Source organism: Heterocephalus glaber, unplaced genomic scaffold (genome assembly GCF_053883595.1).
Source record: "Heterocephalus glaber isolate CG9 unplaced genomic scaffold, H.glaber_assembly_v1.0 deba00000546, whole genome shotgun sequence".
Classification (NCBI taxonomy): domain Eukaryota; kingdom Metazoa; phylum Chordata; class Mammalia; order Rodentia; family Bathyergidae; genus Heterocephalus; species Heterocephalus glaber.
This window is the reverse complement of record NW_028258147.1, coordinates 33,094,651-33,117,518: the sequence shown is the minus strand read 5'-3', so window position 1 is coordinate 33,117,518 and position 22,868 is coordinate 33,094,651. Positions and strand designations below refer to the sequence as shown.

The window sequence follows — 22,868 nt, the reverse complement described above, 5'->3', positions numbered from 1 at the left end:
AAATGTAAATGTATTGTATACCTAAAATGTACCAATAAAAGAACTTAAGGAAAAAAATATGATGAATCAAAACTTTGTATTACAAACAAACATAAATCACCCATCACCTGAAAGACCTTAAGATGTGCAGCTCTAAAACTGACTTGGGTTTTCCTAAATTTGTTCTCATCCCAGATAGCACACTTACTGGGAAACACTAATTTGAAATTCAATTATTTTATGGGGGCAATTTTGTCCCCCACCCCTCAGCTCAATCAAGGCGGGCTTTCTTACTGTAGAGTATCTTTATGTAAATCTCCAAATACATGCAGTGGAATCTTGCATAGATATGTTTGAACAAAATTGTACATTCCCAAATATTTGCCTTTTCCAGAAATGCATAATTCCATCATTTCCATTCTTGTCTCCTGTTAAGAATGTATACCTGTGAAGAGTGAATGCCTTCAGGTATAAGTATACACACACATACACACCCACACACACACATACACACACACACACAGAGGCCCACAAGTCAGCCATTTATAAAACTAATGATCTAGGCAAAGAGACCTTTATCTTCTACTCGGGCAGCGAAAGCGGGGCTCAGGGCATGCATACTCTGCTGGATTAGTGCAGGTAAAGGGTCTTGGAAGCATGATTGCTTCCCCAGCTGCCTACTCCTTGTTCCTTAGCCAGAGAGGCCAGGGAAGAGCCTTTGCCTGAGGCCATCCCCTCAGAGGCGCGGGAAAGCAAAACACATTCCAGTGGTTGGCATCTGGGCATGCAGCTGCCAGGAACAGCCAGTGTGTGGCTGCAAGGGCTGACAGGCGGGCCAGAGCAAAACAGGTCTGGTGCCAGGGCCAGGGTATAGCAGCCCGTGAGCCTATTTGGTTCCAGCCTTATTCGTGGGAGCCACAGTTTTATCTGGAAAGTGTGCAGAGGGGGTTGGAACCCACTGTGGGTGAAGGGCGTGGGGAGTAGCTTTGGCACTCCTGAGGCTCTGTGGTAGGGGGCACTCCCTGTACCTTGGTGCATGAGTCAGGCGAAAGGGAAACCCCAGAATTACCACAAAGCCATGCCAATCCTGATTTGGCATCACCCATCAGCTGAAAGCAATTTTTTTCATCTAGTATTTAGAAGTACATGCTTGTGTCTGTGTATATGTATGCATATTTCCAAGAATGAATGAATTCTGCTGGTTTATGCCTTTGAAAATAGATTGGGGGTCGAGAGTAGAGAGCTTGTAATGTCTATTAGAACTTCAAGGGATTGGTTTTCACATGAGAGAACTTCAGAAATGAGGAATCGCTGAAATTATCTGGTTGCAGCTTCTGAGGGATATTTACTGTGGATTCACTTTTACATTTCAGTTCATTTGAAAGCCAGTATGGTTAAATTAAGCAAAATCTAAATAAAAAAATTCCACAATTCTTCTAGGCCTACTTCACAACCTCAAACTAGGCCCCGCTGGAGGCCCCATTAAAATGGCAGCTCCCACTGAGAGAGAGACAAAAGCGTCCTCTCTGAATGGGCATGCTGAAGCAGTGATGGACTCTCAGAACAGCTTTTTTTTTTTAATCCATTAAAAAAAAGTTACCTCTGCATTGACTGTGAGAGAGTATTTATTTAGCTCTGCACACTGTGGGAAACAGAGGCATTCTCCCTTATAAGGACACCCAGACCTTCTTGGGAGAGGAGAGAAATATGAATCCATAACATGGCTGAACAAATTCCTCCTCGCAACTGAATTCATGGAATGTTTCAGACATGAACAGCTTAATTTTGGTGTGGTCTGGGACAAATTAATATGATTCAAATCCCACCTCACACAGGAAGCGGCCTCTGATGGAGTGGGTGGGGTGAATACACTCACTTCCCTTAACATTCTGTCCAACAGTTGTCTCTATTAAATTTAAATGTGGCTCTCTGTCTCTCCTGCAGCAAAAAAAAAAAATGTTTCAAAAGGAACAAGGAAATTAAGAACAAACTAAAAATGTAACTAAAAGCCTAGCTATGCCAAGTGTTCAGCATATGATTGTCTGCAACTTTAGGCTGTGTGAATGACTGTGTTTTTGTGTGACAGAACAAAAGCTCCTAGAGGGTAGTCTAGCACATTTGTGTTTGAGGAGTAAAATATATTAAACATGATGCTCACTCTTCTGGTTTTCTCACGAAGCCCCAGGAACAGTGATTCCAACTAGGAGGATCTAACAGGGAAGAATCCTTCTTCTTTCCCAGAAAGGGGAGAGGATGTTCACATTAGCACCCAAGCAGGCATTAATGTATTCCCATATGAGGGTCCAGTCTCCTTAGCAGGGAAGGACAATTGTCTACTCATTAAAATGAATGTTGACATTACTCTCTCCAGAATTAATTACTTTTGCAAAGTGAGAATAATTTCTTTACTTTTTTCTTTTTGGTGAAGAGGCACTTATTTTTACCACTGACGGGCATAAATTCTTGAGTAAAAGCTAACGTCAGTATTAGACATACTTTGGATTTAGGAACCATTTGCATATTATTTATACATGCTGCCTTATATTTGCAGAAGGGAGTAGTGGGAAGGATTACTTTTCAATGATCAATAGTAGAAATCACTTTTATTTGGCTTTGAGATGCATCCTATGATTATTCTCTCTACAGGCTTACATATGCACATAATTATGCTGGGTTCCGCTAGTGTTACTTTCCCTAAACCACTGCTAATCAGGAGAAGTTCTTCAAGAAACAAGAGGAGTTGTTAGGCACTTTGGGGTGGAATGCCAGATAAGATACCATTCCTGACTCAGATGCCCTTGGGCTGCCTTAAGCAGAGGAAGTGTATAAAAATTAGAGACTATGAAATGTGGACCAATCCAGTGTGACAAACCACTCTGTGTGATGATCTCTAAAGTAGTGGAGATGTGTGTATGAATTCTAGGACAGTGCTTCCATTTCAGAGTGGTGTTCTCAGAACAGCTGTGTCTTTCCAGATGCATCTGCCATACATTATTCTTCTACTAGAATAGTATGGCATTCAAGAATCAATACAAGAAATATATAATTTAATATCACTCTTAAGGAGCTTCTAGAAAATGCTTATCAATAAAAGGTAAAAATTTATGCATTGCTTTTTATTGTAAGAATCATAGAGTATTGGAGGAACATCCTTGAGTATAGGTTTACAAATGCTTTTCCACTTGGAATGGACTCCTTTTAAAAACAAAATAAAAAGAAATAAAAATGTACATGGAATTCCAATATGTAAAATAATTCACTCTTATTGAACTTGGGAATTCCAGGAGTTCATTCTAGAAATGGTTACTTTAACATATTTTTCTAAACTTCTTGAAGAAGAAGCTATACAAATCATCTGAGGAAACAGAGACAATAACTAACACAGAAATCTCAAAATATCAGGAAAATTGGGTCATTGTACCAAGACAGCCCTTACTTGATGTACAGATGGAGAATTGGGAGCTTGATGGTTTGCAGCAAGTGGCCAAAGATTGCACAGTTACTTTTGACAAATTTAGGACCCAAGTTAAAAATTTTCCCCTACTTGCAAGCTACTTTGTGGTGCTATCTCTGGAGTATGGAATGCCTTTGAAATCAGGCTGTATGACACTCTAATCAATTTTAATGATCTAAAGCTTTTAAAAGTTGGTTAACATTTTTATAGTAAGAAACAATTTCTGTATAGTTCTGTGTTGCTGCAAAACTGATCATGTTTCTCAGGAGTATTTTTGTGTTCACATGTTGATAATAATCATTCTTTATATTTATTCAGCCCAATATGCATAGTTTAAACACCACCACATGCATTCTGGAATTGGACATAGGACATGACATCCTTGACCAGTAAATCCCTTGAATGAGGGCATTTTCCCCCTCTGTGCATGTCTCCTTCTTGTCCATTGTCTGTCTTCTTTTCATGCCTGTCAGGCAGTGGCCATGACTGTGCACTTATAAAGGTCAGTGACCCAGCAGAGAGGGCAGGCCCTGGAGAAGGCATGTTGATGAAGCATTACAATGCACACTGAATTTGTTAGCTCTCTGGCTTACTCCAAGGGGCAGCCTGCAATTGTTTCCTGTGTGGCATGGCACCCACCCGGAACTCTTATGGTATAGACCATTCCAACCAGGAATCTCTAAACCATAGCCTCAAAATAAGCACCCAATATTTCTAGGCACACTATATTCTTTTACCTGGCTCTCTTTCCCTTGATTTGTCCAGTGTATTCATTTAAGATAAATTAAAACAGTCTTCCCTTATTTACATAAACAACCATCGGAGGTCTTCAAGAAACTATTTGCAAAATTGGAATTCCACATAGACAGTAAACTCCTATCTTTCAGTTAAGACGTTTAGAAGGCTGAGGTCCTATGCCTCTACATTATGTATTACAAATATTAAATGAAACAACAGATATGGCATTTCCTCTGAGATTGTCTCATTTGTTTCTTCTTTGAAGCACATACATTTTAGGAAAGCAATGATAGTCTAAACATGGAAACCTATAATTCAGGAATGAAAAGTTCATCCTCAAATTTCAAACTGCTATAAGGTAAAATTTCCCATCTAAGTAAAACTGAATGCAAAGGTTGCCAGCACATGCTCTTATTCTGGTCATGAAGGAGGAACTTGTACTAGAGAAACCTTCCTGCAAATAACAGTTACAAATATTAAAAGACAGCAATTTAAACATACTGAAGAGCTATCAAAGTAGGAAAACAATGGAAGGAATTTGATTTTTAAAATAAGGAACCACACTGGATAAGATCAATGTGTTCATAGATTTTCCAAAGATGCTGTATAGAGGCCTAACACAGACAGGTAGTATTCAAGGAAGAAGCCACAAAAGTCATACTGGCCTGAGGAACCACCAGAAGGTGTTTGGGGCTAACATAGTGGTAGGAAGTTGAGTGATAAAAATGTTGGATAGAGGCTCACAAACAGGATAGGTAGGCCCCAAATATACTCACACTCTGTCAAATCCTTGAGTGAACACTGAAATACTCATGTTCAGGGGAAACTGCAAGTCAACCAGTGGAAAAATACAACTGGAAGACTAAAAGAACAGAGAAGACATTTTTGCTCCTGTACTCTGCACCTTAGTGATTAGAGTTGGAGCCTTGCTAGGTGCCAAGGATATGGTAATTTTTCAAGAAAGTTCACCTTTTATATGAAGACTAGATATCAGATTTAAGTACTCTACCTTAAGACTAATGACAAAAAATGAAATGTACACCCTAATGGTGACCTGCCAGTAATTTACTGCCAGCTACAAAAAGTTCATTATTTTCAGAGGAAAAATTAGAAACCAGAGTATGTAGTATATTCTCTATAATGTCCAGTGTACAATAAAAAATTACTAGATCTTTGAAGAAACATGAAAATGTGACCAAAGAGTAAAAGACCCCAAATGACCCAGACATTATGAGTTGGAAGCAGCTATATAGATTTTTTTTTTGATGACTTAAAGGAAAAAAACTGTCATAATGAGCAGAGAGATGGAGAATTATAGCAAATAAATAGAAACTATAAACAAAGAACGAAATAAAAATACTGAACTGAAAAGTAATACTTCAAATAAAATTCACTGGATGAGGTTAAGAGCAGTATAAAAGGTTAAAGAATTTGAAGACAGCAATAGAAACTATTCAATCTGAAAAAAAGTTCTGTGAAAAAAATGTGTGAAAAGAAGCCAGGGATTTAGCCTACTGGTTCTGCTGCCTGCCTCGCAAGTGCAAGGTCCCGAGTTCAATCCCCGGTACAAAAAAAAGTGTATGACCTGTGCACAGGTAATGGGGAAAAAAGTAAAAACCAAGATATATCACGTACAGGTACAAACACCCAATGATCAATGTAAATGAATTGTATACCTAAAATGTACTAATAAAAGAACTAAAAAAAAAAAGTGTATGAAAAGAGCTTCAGGGTCCTGTGGGAAAATATCAAACATTTAACATACATATGATTGGATTTTCAGAAGAGGAAAAAAAAGTGAAACAAAAAATTTACTCTAAATAATAGAAGAAAATTCCCCAAATTTGTTGAAAAATATTAAAGTATAGACTCAAGAGGCTCAGCAAATTCCAAACAATACAGATATTAAAAAAAAACCCCCACATTTTGGAGCAGTTTAGACAAATTTCTAACAACCAAAGACAAAGTCCTGAGAAGTTATCAGAGGGGAAAAGACATCACATACAAGCATCAGTGTTACAACTATATATATATTTGTTTTCTTTATTTATTCATCTGTTTTTTGTTTTTTTTATTCACCTGTTGATGGGCATCTAGGCTGTTTCCAGAGCTTGGCTATTGTGAATTGTGCTGCTCTTAACATGGGAATGCAAGTATCACTATAGAATAACATCTTTAATTCTTTCAGGACTATACTCAGAAGATGAATAGCTAAGTCATATGGAATATCCATTTTTAGTTTTTGAAGAAATCTCCATACTGATTTCCACAATGGTTGTACAAGTTTACATTCTCACTAACAATGTCAAAGCGTTCTTTCCCGCCCACAGTCTCACCAGAATTTGTGGCTGGAGTAATATGGAATTTCAGAGTTGTTTTGATTTGCATTTCCCTAATGGCTAAAGATGATGAACATTTTTTTTTCATATCCATATTGCCATTTGTACTTCTTTTGAGAAGTGTCTGTTCAGTTCATTTGCCCATTTTTTGATTGGGTCACTTGAGGGGGTTAATTTTTTTGAGTTTTTTATATATTCTATATATTAGTCCTCTGTTAAAAAAGGAGTAGTTACAAGAATTTATTTCCCATTCTGTATGTTGTCTTTTCTCAGTGTTAATTTTTTTTTTTTGGTGTGCAGAAACTTTTGTCTTGATATAATTCCACTTGTTGATGCCTGGTATTATTTCTTGCGCTATATGAGTTCTCTTCAGGGAGTCCACGCTGTGCCCGTGGTTTCAAGGGTTCACCCTATGTTATCATGCAGCAGTTTCAGCATTTGTTTTTTTAACTTAGGTTTTTGATCCATTTTTATTTGATTTTAATACAGGGTGAGAGAGATGGGTCTAGTTTCATTCATCTGTTGTGGATATCTAATTTTCCCAGCACTATTTGAGCCTATCTTTTATTCCATGTATGTTTTGGGCCCCTTTGGTAAAAACTGGATGGCTGAAGCTGCATTGAGTTGTCTCTTTGTCTTCCATTCTATTCCATCCGTCTTCATATCTGTGTCTTGTACCAGTACCATGCTGATTTTGTTGCTATGGCTTCGTAGTATAGCTTCATAGTATAGTACGCCTCCCACTTTGGTCTTTTTGCTCAGGATTGCTTTTGGTATCTAGGTCTCTTCTTGTTCCATATGAATTTTAGGACTACTTTATCCAGTTCTCTGAAGATTGCTGTTGGTATTTTAACAGGAATTTCATTAAATCTGTATATCAGTTTTGGTACTATGGCCATTTTAACAGTATTGATTCTGTCTAACCAGGAATAGTGAATGTCTTTTTATTTTCTAATGTCTTCTTCATTCTCTTTCTTCAGGATGCTATAGTTTTTATTATGGAGGTCTTTTACATCCTTGGTTAGATTGAATACTGGGTACTTATTTTTTTGAAGCTATTATAAATGGGATCGTTTTCTCAATTTCTTTCTCCATGGGTTCATTATTGGTGTACAGGGATGCTATTGATTTTTGTTTGTTGATTTCATGACAGATGGTATTTATTTATTTATTTTTTGTGGTACTGGAGATTGAACCCAGTACCTTCACACTGAGCTAAATCCACAGCCTATTTATTTATTTATTTATTTTTGAGACAAGGTCTTGTTAAGTTTCTAATTTGCCCAGGGCTGGGCTTAAACTTGCAGTCTTCCCGCCTCAGCCTTCCAGAGTGCTGGTATTACAAGTGTGCACCACCATGCCCAGCTCCAAATGGTATTTAAAAAGCAAGAGTCAACCATATACATTCTATAAACTGTACCTTAAGTATAAAGATCAGATCAATGTGGATTTTACGCAAAGGAGTATTAGAATTTAAAGACATTTCATAATGATAAAAAGGTGAATTCACCTGGAAGACATAATAATGTGTATATAATTAGTAGTAGAGTTTCAAAATATAGAAAGCAAAAACTGACAGAATTAAAAAGGTAAATAAATAAATCCAGTCATAGTTCAACATCACTTCAACACCACTCTCCCAATAGATAGAACAACTAGATGAAAAATCAGTGATACAGATTTTTAACACTATACACCACTCTGATATAATTGATATTTACAGAATAATGTACCAAATTAAATCACGTGCATGGAAATAATAAAAATAAAAGTTAGAATATAAATTAATATAGTGGTACCTCAGTTTATGAATTGAATTTGTCTTACAAGTTTGGAGAAAACAGCTGCAGTTGTGTTTGTTACCTGATGTGGAGTTTGTGAACTGAAGCAAAATTTTGTTGAATGCTTTTGTTTGTGAACTAACTGATTTGTTTGCGAACAGAAGCATTCGTGAACTGAGGTATTACTGTATCACTAATCATTGGGAAATCAGGGAAACACAAATTAAAACTGTAATAGTATATCATTTCACGCCAAGTGGTGGCGAGACATGGGATAACTAGATGGGATATCAAATGGGGGTACTATCTATGTGGAATACTGTTTGATAATTTCCTATTAATACAAATGACCTTATCTAATCAGTAACTCTTGTAGGGACTTACCCAAAGGAAACAAAATTATGTTTGCAGAAAGAAGTTAATGAGAATTGTAATGGAAATTGGAATTTTTTTGGAAGAGCTTATAAGGGGACTTTGAAAGGCCACAGAGAATCTTCTATTGTATTTACCAAAAAGCATGGAACTACATTGTACACTTAAGCCTTAAAATCATCAGTGTGTATTACTTTGACTCCCTTTCCCAAACCACAGAAGAAACAAATCTCATAAATACCACTTTTCCCACCTAAGGAAAAAGATCAATTTTATGACATTTTGATAAGAGGAATGGAAGGTACCCTTAAATGAAGATGTGAAAGCCTTGGTGACTCTTCATCACTCTTGTTTGCCTGTCTTGTGGAAATAATAATGTTTTCCATTTCATGTAAAAGGTTAAGAAAAGCTAAACTAATAAGTGACAGGAGTGTAATTTCCTGGAGACTTTTGGAAACAATTTGGCAGTGCCTATCAAAATTCTTACTGCTTTTCCCTTGGTCCTAACAAGCCCCCTGTTGAAACCTGTCTCGCAGAAACATTCACACCAAATACATTAAGATCCGTGGGCAAAAACTTCACTGCAGCATGGCTGGGAATAAAAATAAACTGGAAATAGTTTAATATCTATGGATGAGAGAATGCATAACAAGCGATGGCACATCCACGTTAACAGAGACTGCAGCTGTTAGAGAAAGAAACATTGACTGTATGAGATGGTTCGAGAAAGGAGCAGATTGCAGTGTAGATTTTTCCAGTTTTTCAGAAATAACTTTTCTTTTCTCCCTTCCTTCACTCCTTCCCTTCTCTTTTCTTTACAAATGCACATCAGACTATGATTGGTGGTTACCATTCAGAGAGAGGGTGTGCAGGGACAGTAAGTGAAAACTTCAATATTTTAAATTCTCTATATGATTTATTTATGTTTGATTTCTCTTCTCTATGAATGTGTGGTTGTTCTGTAAAAAAAGAAAGAAGGAAAGAGAATAAGAAAGAGAAAAGGAGGAAAAGGGAAGCAAGAAAAGAAAAGAAAAACAGGTGCAAGGAAAGAAAGGAAGGAGAGAAGGAAAGAAGGAAGGAAGGCTGGTTTTCCACCAGCTGTGTGCCCTTGGGCAAATTAATTAAATTTCCTGAGCCTCAGTTGCCTTAATTGGAAAGGAGCTATAATCATAACAACAACAACAACAACAACAACAACAATAACAAAAATAAAATATTTGTTTCTACTTTGCAGGCCTGCTGTGTGGATTGGCAAGGGTTAATAAGAGCACCTCACCCACAGTAGGCGCTCAATTATTCTATTCAACAGACTACCCTAAAGTAACACCAAATGCTAGTGGAATAGAGTGGATTTAAAAATTTGTATCTTTCCTTCAAGGTCATATCTTTATACTTCATGGTTGGATCTCCTGACAACAGGCTTCTGTTGGGAGTTTCTTTTAAAGATAACTTTGGGCTGTTATTAATTTGCTCCACAGGTGCTAACATCTACCTTCCTGGTTGAGATCCATTTTGTCCTTGGACAGCCTTGTATATATAAGGGCCAGGATATGAAGGGTTATTCTCCCTCTGCAGATGTTCTTCATCCTCACTGGGAAGCCTCATGCTGGAGGAAACAGGATTAAATTTTATCAGGAGGGATTTAGATTAGACAGGAAGAAGAACTTCCTGACTGATGATTTCCTTCCCTGGAGTCTAAAAATACAATAGTTTCCCATTTGTCAGTTTTTAAGAAGAAAGATATTAGACTAGATGGCTTTTCAAGATTCCTTTCAATTCTGTCATATTACTTACATCACAGAGCTGTATTTCTAACAGGAACAGCTTATTACCTATACAAATTAGAAATAATTTAGAGCGCTTTAGTATTTTTTTCCAAAGCTATAGGAAATACTTTCTATGTTGCCTCTATCTCTTAAATGGCCTAAAGAATCATACAAAATTGCCTTAGCAAGCTAAAAAAAATTAATAGAAAATAAGCAGAAAGAGATTTTGGAAATTATTGCGTGCTGAGTTTTACATTTGTATTGCATATTAAAAGTACTTACTATAAATATTATTTTTTTCATCATTAGATATGTGCACCAAACCTACAGTGGCATTGGAAGTGGGTATGAAATCTAATTCATTGAATTTAAACTATCTCTTGATGCCACCATGGGACAAACAAGAGGAAATAAAGTAACATTGACACCTAGGGGATCTTATGTGTTACTGCTACTATTTGAAGTGGCTAAAGTCAGCTCTAACTCCATATTATGCAAATTGTAGTTGAACTGGACAGGACCTGAGAGTAAGTTCATTTTTCTTAACAGTACATTAAAAGAAATATTAAAACATATGTTAGTGCTTGTACAGCGTTCTTTCATTTTTTTCTACTTTAATTTTATAGTGGTAATGGAATGTGATCTAAGTGGTATTGATGATTTGGAATTTGTCCAGACTTCTTTTGAACATTACCCTGTTTTGGATTTTTGTCCTTGTTTTTTGTGCACTTGAAAGATCATATACTCTCTTTTCTTGGACATTTCTCTCTCTATGTATATAAACTCTCTCTCTCTCTCTCTCTCTATATATATATATATTTATATATAGTGTCCAAATATTAATTTGTCCAAATTTTCTGTAATCTAAAGGTTTGAGGGTGCAGAAATTATTTGACTCCAATTGCTTCTCGGCCTTTGGGCTAAGATCAAGTGTAGAAACTATTTGACTCCATATACAAAGGACATAAAATCTTTCTCTGTGATTTTGATTTGTCAATGTCTCATTGTAATTTTGTCAGGTTTTTGATTTTGGATGAACCTTTTTCAATGCACACAAAGCCACAGTTGTATCTTCTTAATGAAATGACCCAAATTTTTAATATGATTTTTCTCCTTATTGCTATGATTGCATCTTGCCTTCAGTTCTCTTTTATGTGATGCTAATATTGCTATTGTAGCTTTCCTTAAGAAAGAATTTGGCTGATAATTCTTAAGTCCCTTCATATTTACACTTTCTATACTATTTCAGTTGAAATGTGTCTCTTGTAAGCTGTACATGACTTAGAAAAAATCTGAGGCTGTCTTGGAATATATGAGCTTAACTTCTTTACATATACTATGATTACAGACATATTTAATAACCTACCATTGTATTTTGTGTTTTTAGTTTACCATTTTTCTTTCTCATATGATCTGTTGGGTTTTAAAAATTCTTTTCTCTGTTATTTAGAATATATTGGATTATTGGATTTTGTTATTGTTGCTCTTTTTTTTACATTTTTCCTTTTAATTTTAGATAATTTAATTATGAAATCATATAAATTTACTGGTCAGCCTATGATGATTTATGTGTCTACCACTCACCTTTATAAAGTTTTAATAAATCCACCATTCTAGTATAATTGCTTCAGGATTTTATAATAAGAAAAAAAATAGATGGAGTTGAAGCTGCAATATCCCCTCCTTAATCTTTTTTTTTTCTTCTTAAATTCTTTTATTGGTACATTGTAGGTATACAACACAATTACATTTCTCATTGGGAACTTGTACCTTTACATGATGCATCTTGGTTCTTATTTTTTCCCCATTCCTAGCCCTCCCTTCACCCCTTCCACCCTTCCCTGTTTACAAAGACTTTATTTCCATTTTTTCCATTTCTCATCACTTTTCCTTTCCCTTCTTTCCTTTCCCCTGCTCCTCCCACTACCCCTACCACCTTTGGACCTTTTCTACCTATTTTGCATTATTGATTATTCATTCTAATCATCGGTACATTTTAGGTATAATGACATTCATCATTGGAAATTTGCAACTTCACATAATCTCTCTTGGTTCTTGTTTTTCACCATTGCCCAGCCCTCCCTTCAACCCCTCCATTCCTCCCTGTTTACAAAGATTTTGTTCCTATTTTTGCATTCTCTCATATTAATTCCATTCCCTTCTTACCTTTCCCATAACCATCCCACTTCCTTTCCCTTTGCCCCTTTTCTCCCTATTTCACATTACCTATTATACATTTTAGTCCTTATTTACACTTTCAGTTTCTCACACCAGAGAAACTATTCAGTATTTATCCATGTGTGTCCTATTTATTTCACTTAAGAGTATTGCTTCAATGTGCAACCATTTAGCTATAAATGTCTCTAATTTCTCATTTTTTATGGTTGAGTAGTACTCCATTTTATAAAAACCCCACATTTCCTTTATCCAGTCTCCAGTTGATGGGCATTTGGGCTGTTTAAAAGTTTTAACTATCACAAACTGTGCTGCTATGAACATAGGCGCACATATATCACTGTGGTATGATTCTTTTAATTCTTTGGGGAAGATCCCCAGCAGTGGAATAGCGGGGTCAAATGGGACTTCCAGTCCTAGTTCTTTGAGGTATCTCCATACTGATTTCCACAGTGCTTGCACCAGTCTACACTCCCACCAGCAGTGGAGCAGGGTTCCTCTTTCCCCAGGGTTTTTATAGCTATTACAGCAAGGTTTGGAGATTTTTCACTTAGCAGTTACATGACTGGTTAGCGTTTAGCAAGCATGAAGTGTACATTTCTGATTGGCTAGGTTCATCCGGGGTTGAGGGACGGTTACATGATCATATGGTTTTCGTCCTTGGTTCTATTGATATAGTGTATTACATTGATTGATTTGCATATATTGAACCATCCCTGCATCCCTGGGATGAATCCCACTTGATCAGGGTGTATGATCTTCTTGATGATCTTCTGCATTCTGTTTGCCAGTATCTCATTAAGGATTTTTGCATCTATGTTCATTAGTGAGATTGGCCTATAGTTCTCCTTTTTGATTGGGTCTTTCTCTGCTTTGCGGATCAAGGTGATGCTTGCTTCCAGGAATGAATTTGGGAGTATTGCTTCCCTTTCAATTTCATTGAAGAGTTTAAACAGTAGTGGCAGCAGTTCCTGTCTAAATGTCTTGTAGAATTCAGCAGTGAAGCCATCGGGGCCTGGGCTTTTCTTAGTTGATAAATTTTTAATTACATTTTCAATTTCATTGGTTGATATTGGGTTGTTTAGAATTTTTAGGTATTCTTCGTTCAACTTTGGTAATTCATATGTATCTAGGAATCTGTCCATTTTTTTCTGTGTTGTCCATCTTATTGGTGTATAGGTTCTGGAAGTAGGTATTGATGATCCTCTGGATTTCTGTTGGGTCTGTTGTAATTTCACCCTTTTCATTCCTAATTGCATGGATTTGGGCCTTTTCTTTCCTTTTTCTGACAAGGTTGGCTAAGGGTTTGTCAATTTTGTTGATTCTTTTGAAGAACCAACTCTTGGCTTCATTGATTTTTGTATCATTCTTAGTCTCCATTGCATTGATTTCTCCTCTGATCTTTATAATTTCCTCCCTTGTATGAGCTCTGGGGTTGTCCTGCTCTTCTTTTTCTAGAAGCTTGATTTGCAGTATCAGGTTGTTTAATTGGGCTCATTCTGTTTTCCTAATATGCGTATTCACTGCTATGAATTTCCCTCGTAAGACTGCTTTCATTGTGACCCATAGATTCTGATGTGTTGTATTGTCATTGTCATTTAATTGAAGGAACTATCTGATTTCTTCTTTAATTTCCTCTGTGACCCATTTTTTATTCAGAAGTGTGTTGTTCAATTTTCATGTTTATGAAATTTTTTGAGTTTCTTTAGTTATGGATCTCCAATTTCATCGCACTATGGTCTGATAATATACACGGGAGAACTTCAATTCCTTTGCACTTACTTAAACATGTTCTATGTGTGAGTATGTGGTCTATTTTGGAGAATGACCCATGTGCAGCTGAGAAGAATGTGTATTCTGATTTTGTGGGGTGGAAGACTCTGTAAACATCTGTTAAGTTCATTTGTTCAAGAGTTCGATTGAGTTCTAGTATTTCATTACTTATTTTTAGTCTAGTTGATCTATCTATTTGTGACAGTGGGGTGTTGAGGTCCCCCACTACAATTGTATTAGTGCATATATGACTTTTCATGTCTGTTAGTATTTGTTTTATATAGTTGGGTGCACTAGTGTTTGGTGCATAGATATTTATGATTGTCATCTCTTCCTCTTGGATTCTTCCCTTTACAAGGATGTAGTGTCCTTTTTCATCTCTCTTAATCAGTGTTGGTTTGAAATCTACTTGATCTGACAAGAGGATAGCTACTCCTGCTTTGTTTCTGTTTCCTGTCACATGGAGTATTGTTTTCTACCCTTTAACTTTCAGTCTATGAGTTTCCTTTTGAATTAAGTGTGTTTCTTGTATGCAGCATATTTTTAGATTTTGCTTCTTGACCCATTCTGCCAGTCTATTTCTTTTGATTGGTGAATTGAGACCATTAACTTTGATGGTTATAACTGAAACGTATTGACTTGTCATTGCCATGACTTTTTCTTTTTGTTGGGTTCTCCCCCTTTACATTTAATTTCTTGTCATTCAGATGGGTTCATTCTGCTTTGCTTCCTGGGGTTGTGATCCTCAATGTCTGTTCCTAGGCTATTGTGTAAAATTCTTTGGAGTGCTGGTTTGGTATTCACGAAGTTCCTAAGGTGCTCTTTGTCATGAAAGTATCTTATTTCTCCATCCATTTTGAAAGATAGTTTTGCAGGATACATCAATCTGGGTTGGAGATTGTTTTCCTTTAGGGCTTGGAATATGTCAGTCCAAGCTCTTCTTGCCTTGATGGTTTGTGTTGAGAAGTCTGCTGTGATTCTGATGGGCTTTCCTTTGTATGTGATTTGTTTTTTTTCTCTGACTGCTTGTAGAACTTTGTTCTTCTGTTGGGTTTCTGGAATCTTAACAATTATATGCCGATGTGTAGATTTTTTTTGATCAAGGCTCTTTGGAGTCCTATATGCCTCTCTTATCTGTATGTCAAGCTCTTTTCCCCTGCTTGGGAAGTTTTCTGCCATTATTTCTGTGAAGAGATTTTTTATGTCATCTGCACTCTCCTATTTCTTCATTGAGCCCAATCAGTCTTATGTTATTCTTTTTTGCATCATCTAGCAGTTGCTGGATTGATTTCTCATGTTCCCTTATAATTCTGAAGCAATTTTTCTTTTCCCGGTCACTATTTGCAATCTTATCTTCTATAGCTGAAATTCTGTCCTCACATTGGCTCATTCTGCTGTGTAGACTTTCAATGGAGGTTTTCATGTTTTGGAAATCTATTTGCATCTGTTTTATGGATTCCATTTGTTTCTTATGTTGGGATTCCATCATGTTCCTGAGCTCCTCTCTAGATTTTTTAATCATGTCTTGCACTAGGGGCACAATTTCTCCTGTTATCTGAGAAATTATTTCTGAATTCATTTTTTCCAGATCCCCTTTTGTTGCCAGTTCAGTGGGTCCAGGTGGTTGAGTATCAGAGTGTTCCATCTCATTTCCCTTTGGGGTTGCTGTATGTGATCTGGAAGTCTGGTTTTGAGACTTATTTACATGTTTTCTCATTTCGACTGGGGCAGGGGGCTGTTAGTGCCTGCACAGGTTACCTCCTCTGAGCTGGGAGAGGTGGGACAGGGGCTGGGAGCAAGGGTAGGGATGGTGACCCAAAAGCCTTTTCCTGTGGACTGGGAGCAGCGGGAGGGATGGTGGCTGGGAATCCCCTTCCTCTAGACCAGGAGCAGTGGGATGGCGGCTCAAAAGCCCCTACCTCTGGGCCAGGAGTGTTGGGAGGGATGGTGGCCCAAAAGCCCTTTCCTCTGGGCTGGGAGCAGCAGGAGGGATGGTGACCTGGGAGCCCCTTCCTCTGGACCAGGAACAGTGGGACGGCTGCTCAGCAGCCCCTACCTGTGGACTGGGAGCAGCCGGACTCAGTACCTTGGTCTGGTGGTCTGGTGTCCTCTGCATCTTTGTAGTGTGGAACCAGGTGGCTGCCTGTCTGCAGCAGGGTGATTCAGCATCTTCCATGCGACTGGGCTCTTTTATATTTCTTTATCTACACACAAGAAAATTCATCTATAGCAACTTTTTTATGACCCTTCTAAAGTAATTTTGGAAAACTATATGTTTCTTGCACATTTTTTAAGATAACAGCTAAAATTTTCATTTTAATTTGAATAATGGTAAATTATGTGGTTTTGAGCTAATTGTAACTGGTTATTTTTTGTGTGTGTGTGACAGGGTCTCACTTTGTAGTTTAGGATGGCTTTGTACTCACTAGATAGCCCAGCCTGGCCTCAAACTCACAGCCACCCTCCTGCCTCAGCCTACTGAGTGCTGAGATTATGGACATATACCACCACATCTGGCTGTAAATTTTAAATTTTTAAAATACAACAGTTCAAGTGTCAAAGCAGGTTGATAGGCACCACAGTGAATATAAAGAAAATGAAGATAAGTCATAAATCTGAAATTTTCCATTATTCCTATTTATTCTTTTTCTTTCAAAGTCAGAGTAAAATAAAGTTTTTTTGCAGAAGAAAGAAATATAAAGGCACTCTGGGGAGTGAGGGCCCCAGAACTGAGTCACCCTCTTTTTGATTCTTGAACTCACATTTCCTTTCCACTCCACAGTTTTATCCTAATATATTTTTAATGTTTGCAAATATTTTCTCGATAGTTCTATTCTCTATCTGTACAACAAAATATAAATCAAAATTTAATACATCCATAAAATTTTATTCCTGCTCTTCCTTCTTCCTCTCTTCTCACTTCTCTCTCCTCTCTCTCTGTCAACTGAACTCACCATGTCACTCATTCTAGTAAAGTGTTCTACCACAGAGCTTCACCCTGAAACTTTTTTGATTCTGAGACAGTCTCCCTAATGTACCCAGGTTGGCCTCAAACTTGTGATCCTCTGACTTCAGTCTCCAAAATAACTGGGATTTCAGACATGTGCCACTGCGCTTGGCTCCAAAAATTTGTCCTGTTTCTTTTAAGTGTCAGTGTCATTAACTTGGTCTGCTTCAGTTGTTCTAAGCTTCATTTCTTTCAGATAAGGGCACCTCCTGCAGCAGTTAAGAATTGATTATATTTCAGAGGGTGTAGGAGGCTTCTGGGTAGATGTGCCATGGCTCCCAGCCTGGTAGGTATGCCAGAGCTCCCAGCACAGAGGAGGTGAACTGGGCACCAGGAACCCCCCCGCCCCTTCAAAATGAGAAGACAGGTAAACAAGCCTTAGATCCAGACTTCCAGATCACCTACAGCAACCTCAAAGGGAAACACAATGGAACAGTCTGATACTCAACCACCTGTACTCCCTGAACTAGCAATGAAAGAGGATGTGGAAAAAATGAAACCAGAAATAACTTTTCACATAACAGCAAAGATTGTGCCCATACTACAAGACATGATTAATAAATCTAGAGAGGGGGCCAGGGATTTAGCTCAGTGGTTCTGCCGCCTGCCTCACAAGTGCAAGGTCCCGAGTTTGATCCCCAGTACCAAAAACAAAAAAACAAAGCAAAATAAATCTAGAGAGGATACAGATAAAAAAAATAGAGGAGCTGAGGAACATGATGGAATCCCAACATAGGAAACAAATGGATTCCATACAACAGATGCAAACAGATTTCCAGGAGATTAAAAACTCTATTGGAAGTCTATGCAGCAGAATAAGCCAATGTGAAGATAGAATTTCAGATATAGAAGATAAGATTGCAATTAGTGACCAGGAAAAGAAAAATTACTTCAAAATTATAAGGGACCATGAGAAATCAATCCAGCAGCTGCTAGATGATGCAAAGAAAAATAACATAAGACTGATTAGAGTCAATGAAGAAACAGGAGAGCGTGCAGATGACATAAAAAAATACCTGTTCTCAGAAATGATAGCAGAAAATGTCCAAAGCAGGGGAAAAGAATTTGACATACAGAAAAGTGAGGCATATAGGACTCCAACTAGCCTTGATAAAAATATCTACACATAGGCATATAACTGTTAAGATTCCAGAAACCCAACAGAAGAACAAAATTCTACAAGCAGTCAGAGAAAAGAAACAAATCACATACAAAGGAAAGCCCATCAGAATCACAGCAGACTTCTCAATGCAAACCCTCAAGGAAAGAAGAGCTTGGAGTGATGTGTTTCAAACCCTAAAGGAAAACAACCTCCAACCCAGATTGATGTGCCCTGCAAAACTATCTTTCAAAATGGATGGAGAAATAAGATACTTTCATGACAAAGAACACCTGAGTTACATCATGAATACCAAACCAGCACTCCAAAAAATTTTAGGTGAAGTCCTAGGAAAAGACAATGAGGATCACAACTCCAGAAAGCCCAGCAGAATGAATCCACTGGGTATGACAAGAAATTAAAAGCAAAGAGGGAGGATCAAACAAAAAAAAAAGTCATGACAATGAGAAGTCAATACATATCAGTTATAACCATCAATGTTAATGTCTCAACTCACCAATCAAAAGAAATAGACTGACAGAATGGATCAAGAAGCAAGATCCAACAATATGCTGCATACAAGAAACACACTTAATTCAAAAAGAAACCCATAGACTGAAATTTAATGGGTAGAAAACAAGACTTCATGAGATGGGAACCCGAAAAAAAACAGGAGTAGCTATCCTCTTTGCAGACAAGTCGCTTTCAAACCCACACTGATTAAGAGATACAAAGAAGTACACTGTATCCTTGTAAAGGGAAGAATCCAAGAGGAAGAGATGACAATCATAAATATCTATACACCAAACACGAGTGCACTCAGCTATATAAAACAAATACTAATGGACTTGAAAAAGCATATAAGCTCTAATACAATAGTAGTGGGGGACCTCAATACCCCATTGTTACAAATAGATCAACTAGACAAAAAACAAGAAATGAAATACTAGAACTCAATCAAACTCTTGAACATATGAACTTAACAGATGTTTACAGAATGTTTCACCCTGCAAAATCAGAATACACATTCTTTTCAGCTGCACACAGGTCATTGTGCAAAATAGACCACATACTTGCTCATAGAACATATTTGGGTAAGTGCGAAGGAATTGAAGTTATCCCCTGTATATTATCAGACCATAGTGCAATGAAACTGGAGATCAATAGCAAAAGAAACTCAAAAACTTCACAAACACATGGAAATTGAACACACTTCTGAATAACCAGTGGGTCACAGAGGAAATTAAAGAAGAAATCAGACAGTTCCTTCAAATTAATAACAATGACAACACAACATATCAGAATCTATGAGACACAATGAAAGCAGTCTTATGAGGGAAATTCAGAGCAGTGAATACTATATTAGGAAAACAGAGTGAGGCCAATTAAACAACCTGATGCTGAACCTTAAGCTTCTAAAAAGGGAAGAGCAGAACAAACCCAAAGCTCATACAAAGGAGGAAATTATAATGAACAGGGCAGAAATCAATGCAATGGAGACTAAGAGAACAATACAAAAAATCAATGAAGCCAAGAGTTGGTTCTTCGAAAGAATCAATAAAATTGACAAACCCTTAGTGAACCTTATCAGAAAAAGGAAAGAAAAGGCCCAAATCCATGCAATTAGGAATGAAAAGGGTGAAATTACAACAGACCCAGCAGAAATCCAGACGATCATCAATACCTACTTCCAGAACCTATATGCCAATAAGATGGACAACACAGAAGAAATGGACAGATTCCTAGACACGTATGAGTTACCAAAGTTGAATGAAGAAGACCTAAAAATTCTAAACAACCCAATATCAATCAATGAAATTGAAAATGCAATTAAAAACTTGCCAACCAAGAAAAGCCTGGGTCCTGATCGTTTCACTGCTGAATTCTATGACATTTAGAGAGGAGCTACTGCCACTACTGTTTAAACTCTTCAACCTAATTGAAAGGGAGACAATACTCCAGAAATCATTCCTGGAAGCAAGCATCACCTTGATCCCCAAAGCAGAGAAAGACCCAACCGAAAAGGAGAACTATAGGCCAATCTCACTAATGAACATAGATGCAAAAATCCTTAATAAGATACTGGCAAACAGAATGCAGAAGATCATCAAGAAGATCATGCACCCTGACCAACTGTGATTCATCCCAGGGATGCAGGAATGGCTTAACATATGCAAATCAATCAATGTAATACACTATATCAACAGAGCCAGGGTCAAAAACCATATGATCATCTCAATAGATGCAGAAAAAGCATTCGACAAAATCCAACATGCATTTATGATAAAAACCCTACAAAAAATTGGAATAGATGGTCTCTACCTCAATCTGATAAAAGCCATCTATGTAAAACCAACAGCCAGTATCATACTAAATGGTCCAAAACTGAAAGCCTTCACACTAAAATCAGGAACAAGACAAGGATGTCCACTATCACTACTCCTGTTCAATATAGTTTTGGAAACATTAGCCACAGCAATTAGACAAGAGAAAGAAATAAAAAGAATAAAGATAGGAAATGAATAAGTCAAATTGTCATTATTTGTAGATGACATGATACTCTATATCAAAGACTCCAAGAACTCCACCAAAAGTCTTCTAGACTTAATAACCAAATTCAGTCAAGTAGCTGGTTACAAGGTCAACACACAAAAATCAATAGTTTTCCTCTACATGAACAACAGACTCACTGAGAGAGAAATAGGGCAAACCATTCCTTTCACTATAGCATACAAAAAACTGAAATACCTAGGAATCAACCTAACAAAAGAAATCAAAGACCTCTACTCTGAAAACTATAGCACTTTGAAAAAAGAGATTGAGGTGAATATCAGAAAATCGAAAGACATCTCCTGTTCCTGGGTAGGAGGGATCAACATAGTGAAAATGGCCATACTTCCAAAATTGCTCAATAGATTCAATGCAATTCCAATTGAAATCCCAGCACCATACTTCATGGACCCTGGGAAAACAATCCAAAAATTCATTTGGAACAAGAAGAGACCCAGAATAGCAAAAGCAATTCTAGGTAACAGAGACACAACAGGGGGTATCACAATTCCCAACTTGAAACTATACTACAAAGCTACTGTGATTAAAAACAGCATGGTACTGTCAAAGAAACCGACCTGAGGACCAGTGGAACAGAGTAGAAGATGCAGAAAGAACTCCAGACACACTCAGCCATCTCTTCTTCGCTAAAGGTGCCAAACACCTTCACTAGAGGAAAGATAGCCTCTTTAATAAATGGTGCTAGAAAAATTGGGTTTCAACTTGCCAAAGATTAAAACTAGTCCTATATCTCTCACCATGCACTCAACTAAAATCGAAATGGATTAAAGATCTAAATATAAAAACAGAAACCCTGAACTGGCTGGAACAGAGGTTAGGTAGAACTCTTGAAGACATTGGTGTAGGAAAAGACTTTATGAACAAAACCTCAGTTGCCCATGAACTAGCACAAACAATCAATAAGTGGGATCTCTTCTTACTAAAAACCTTCTGCACAGCAAGAGAAACCACCAACAGTGTGAAGAGACAACCCACAATGTGGGAAAAACTCTTCACCTGCTCTTCCTCAGACAAAGGTCTACTATCTCGAATCTATAAAGAACTTAAAAAGATCAGACCTCCAAAATTTAAAGACCCAATCAAAAAATGGGCATCTGAAATGAACAGACAGTTCTCAGACAAAGAAGTAGAAATAGCAAATAAATACATGAAAAAATGTTCAACATCACTGGTCATTTGAGAGATGCAAATGAAAACAACACTGAGATTCCACTTCACTCCAGAAAGAATGGCTGCTATCATGAAATCAACCAATAACAAATGTTGGCGGGGCTGTGGGGAAAGAGGAACCCTGTTCCACTGCTGGTGGGAGTGTAGACTGGTGCAACCACTGTGGAAATCAGCATGGAGAAACCTCAAAGAACTAGGACTGGAAGTCCCATTTGACCCAGCTATTCCACTGCTGGGGATCTTCCTCAAAGAATTAAAAGAATCATACCACAGTGATGTATGTGCACCCGTGTTCATAACAGCACAATTTGTAATAGCTAAAACTTGGCAACAGCCCAAATGCCCATCAACTGGATACTGGATAAAGAAAATGTGGTTTTTTAATAAAATGGAGTACTACTCAGCCATCAAAAATGAGAAATTAGAGACATTCATTGCTAAATGGATGCACGTTGAGGCGATACTCTTAAGTGAAATAAGTATGACACACATGTATAAATACCAAATAGTTTCTCTGGTGTGAGAAACTGAAAGTGTAAATAAGGACTAAAAGGTATAATAGATAATGTCAAATAGGAAGAAAAGGGGCAAAAGGGAAGTGGGAGGGCTAGGGGAAAGGAAAGAAGGGAATGGAATTAATATGT

General features: G+C 37.3%; 1 non-coding gene across 1 annotated transcript; it reads left to right on the top strand.

Annotated features, from left to right (window-relative positions):
* The first annotated feature begins 11,329 nt into the window (after nucleotides 1-11,329).
* LOC147829669 (U2 spliceosomal RNA) lies at nucleotides 11,330-11,522 on the top strand. The gene has a single exon (XR_015448820.1). It is a non-coding gene; the product is annotated as a U2 spliceosomal RNA (small nuclear RNA).
* Nucleotides 11,523-22,868: the final 11,346 nt, after the last annotated feature.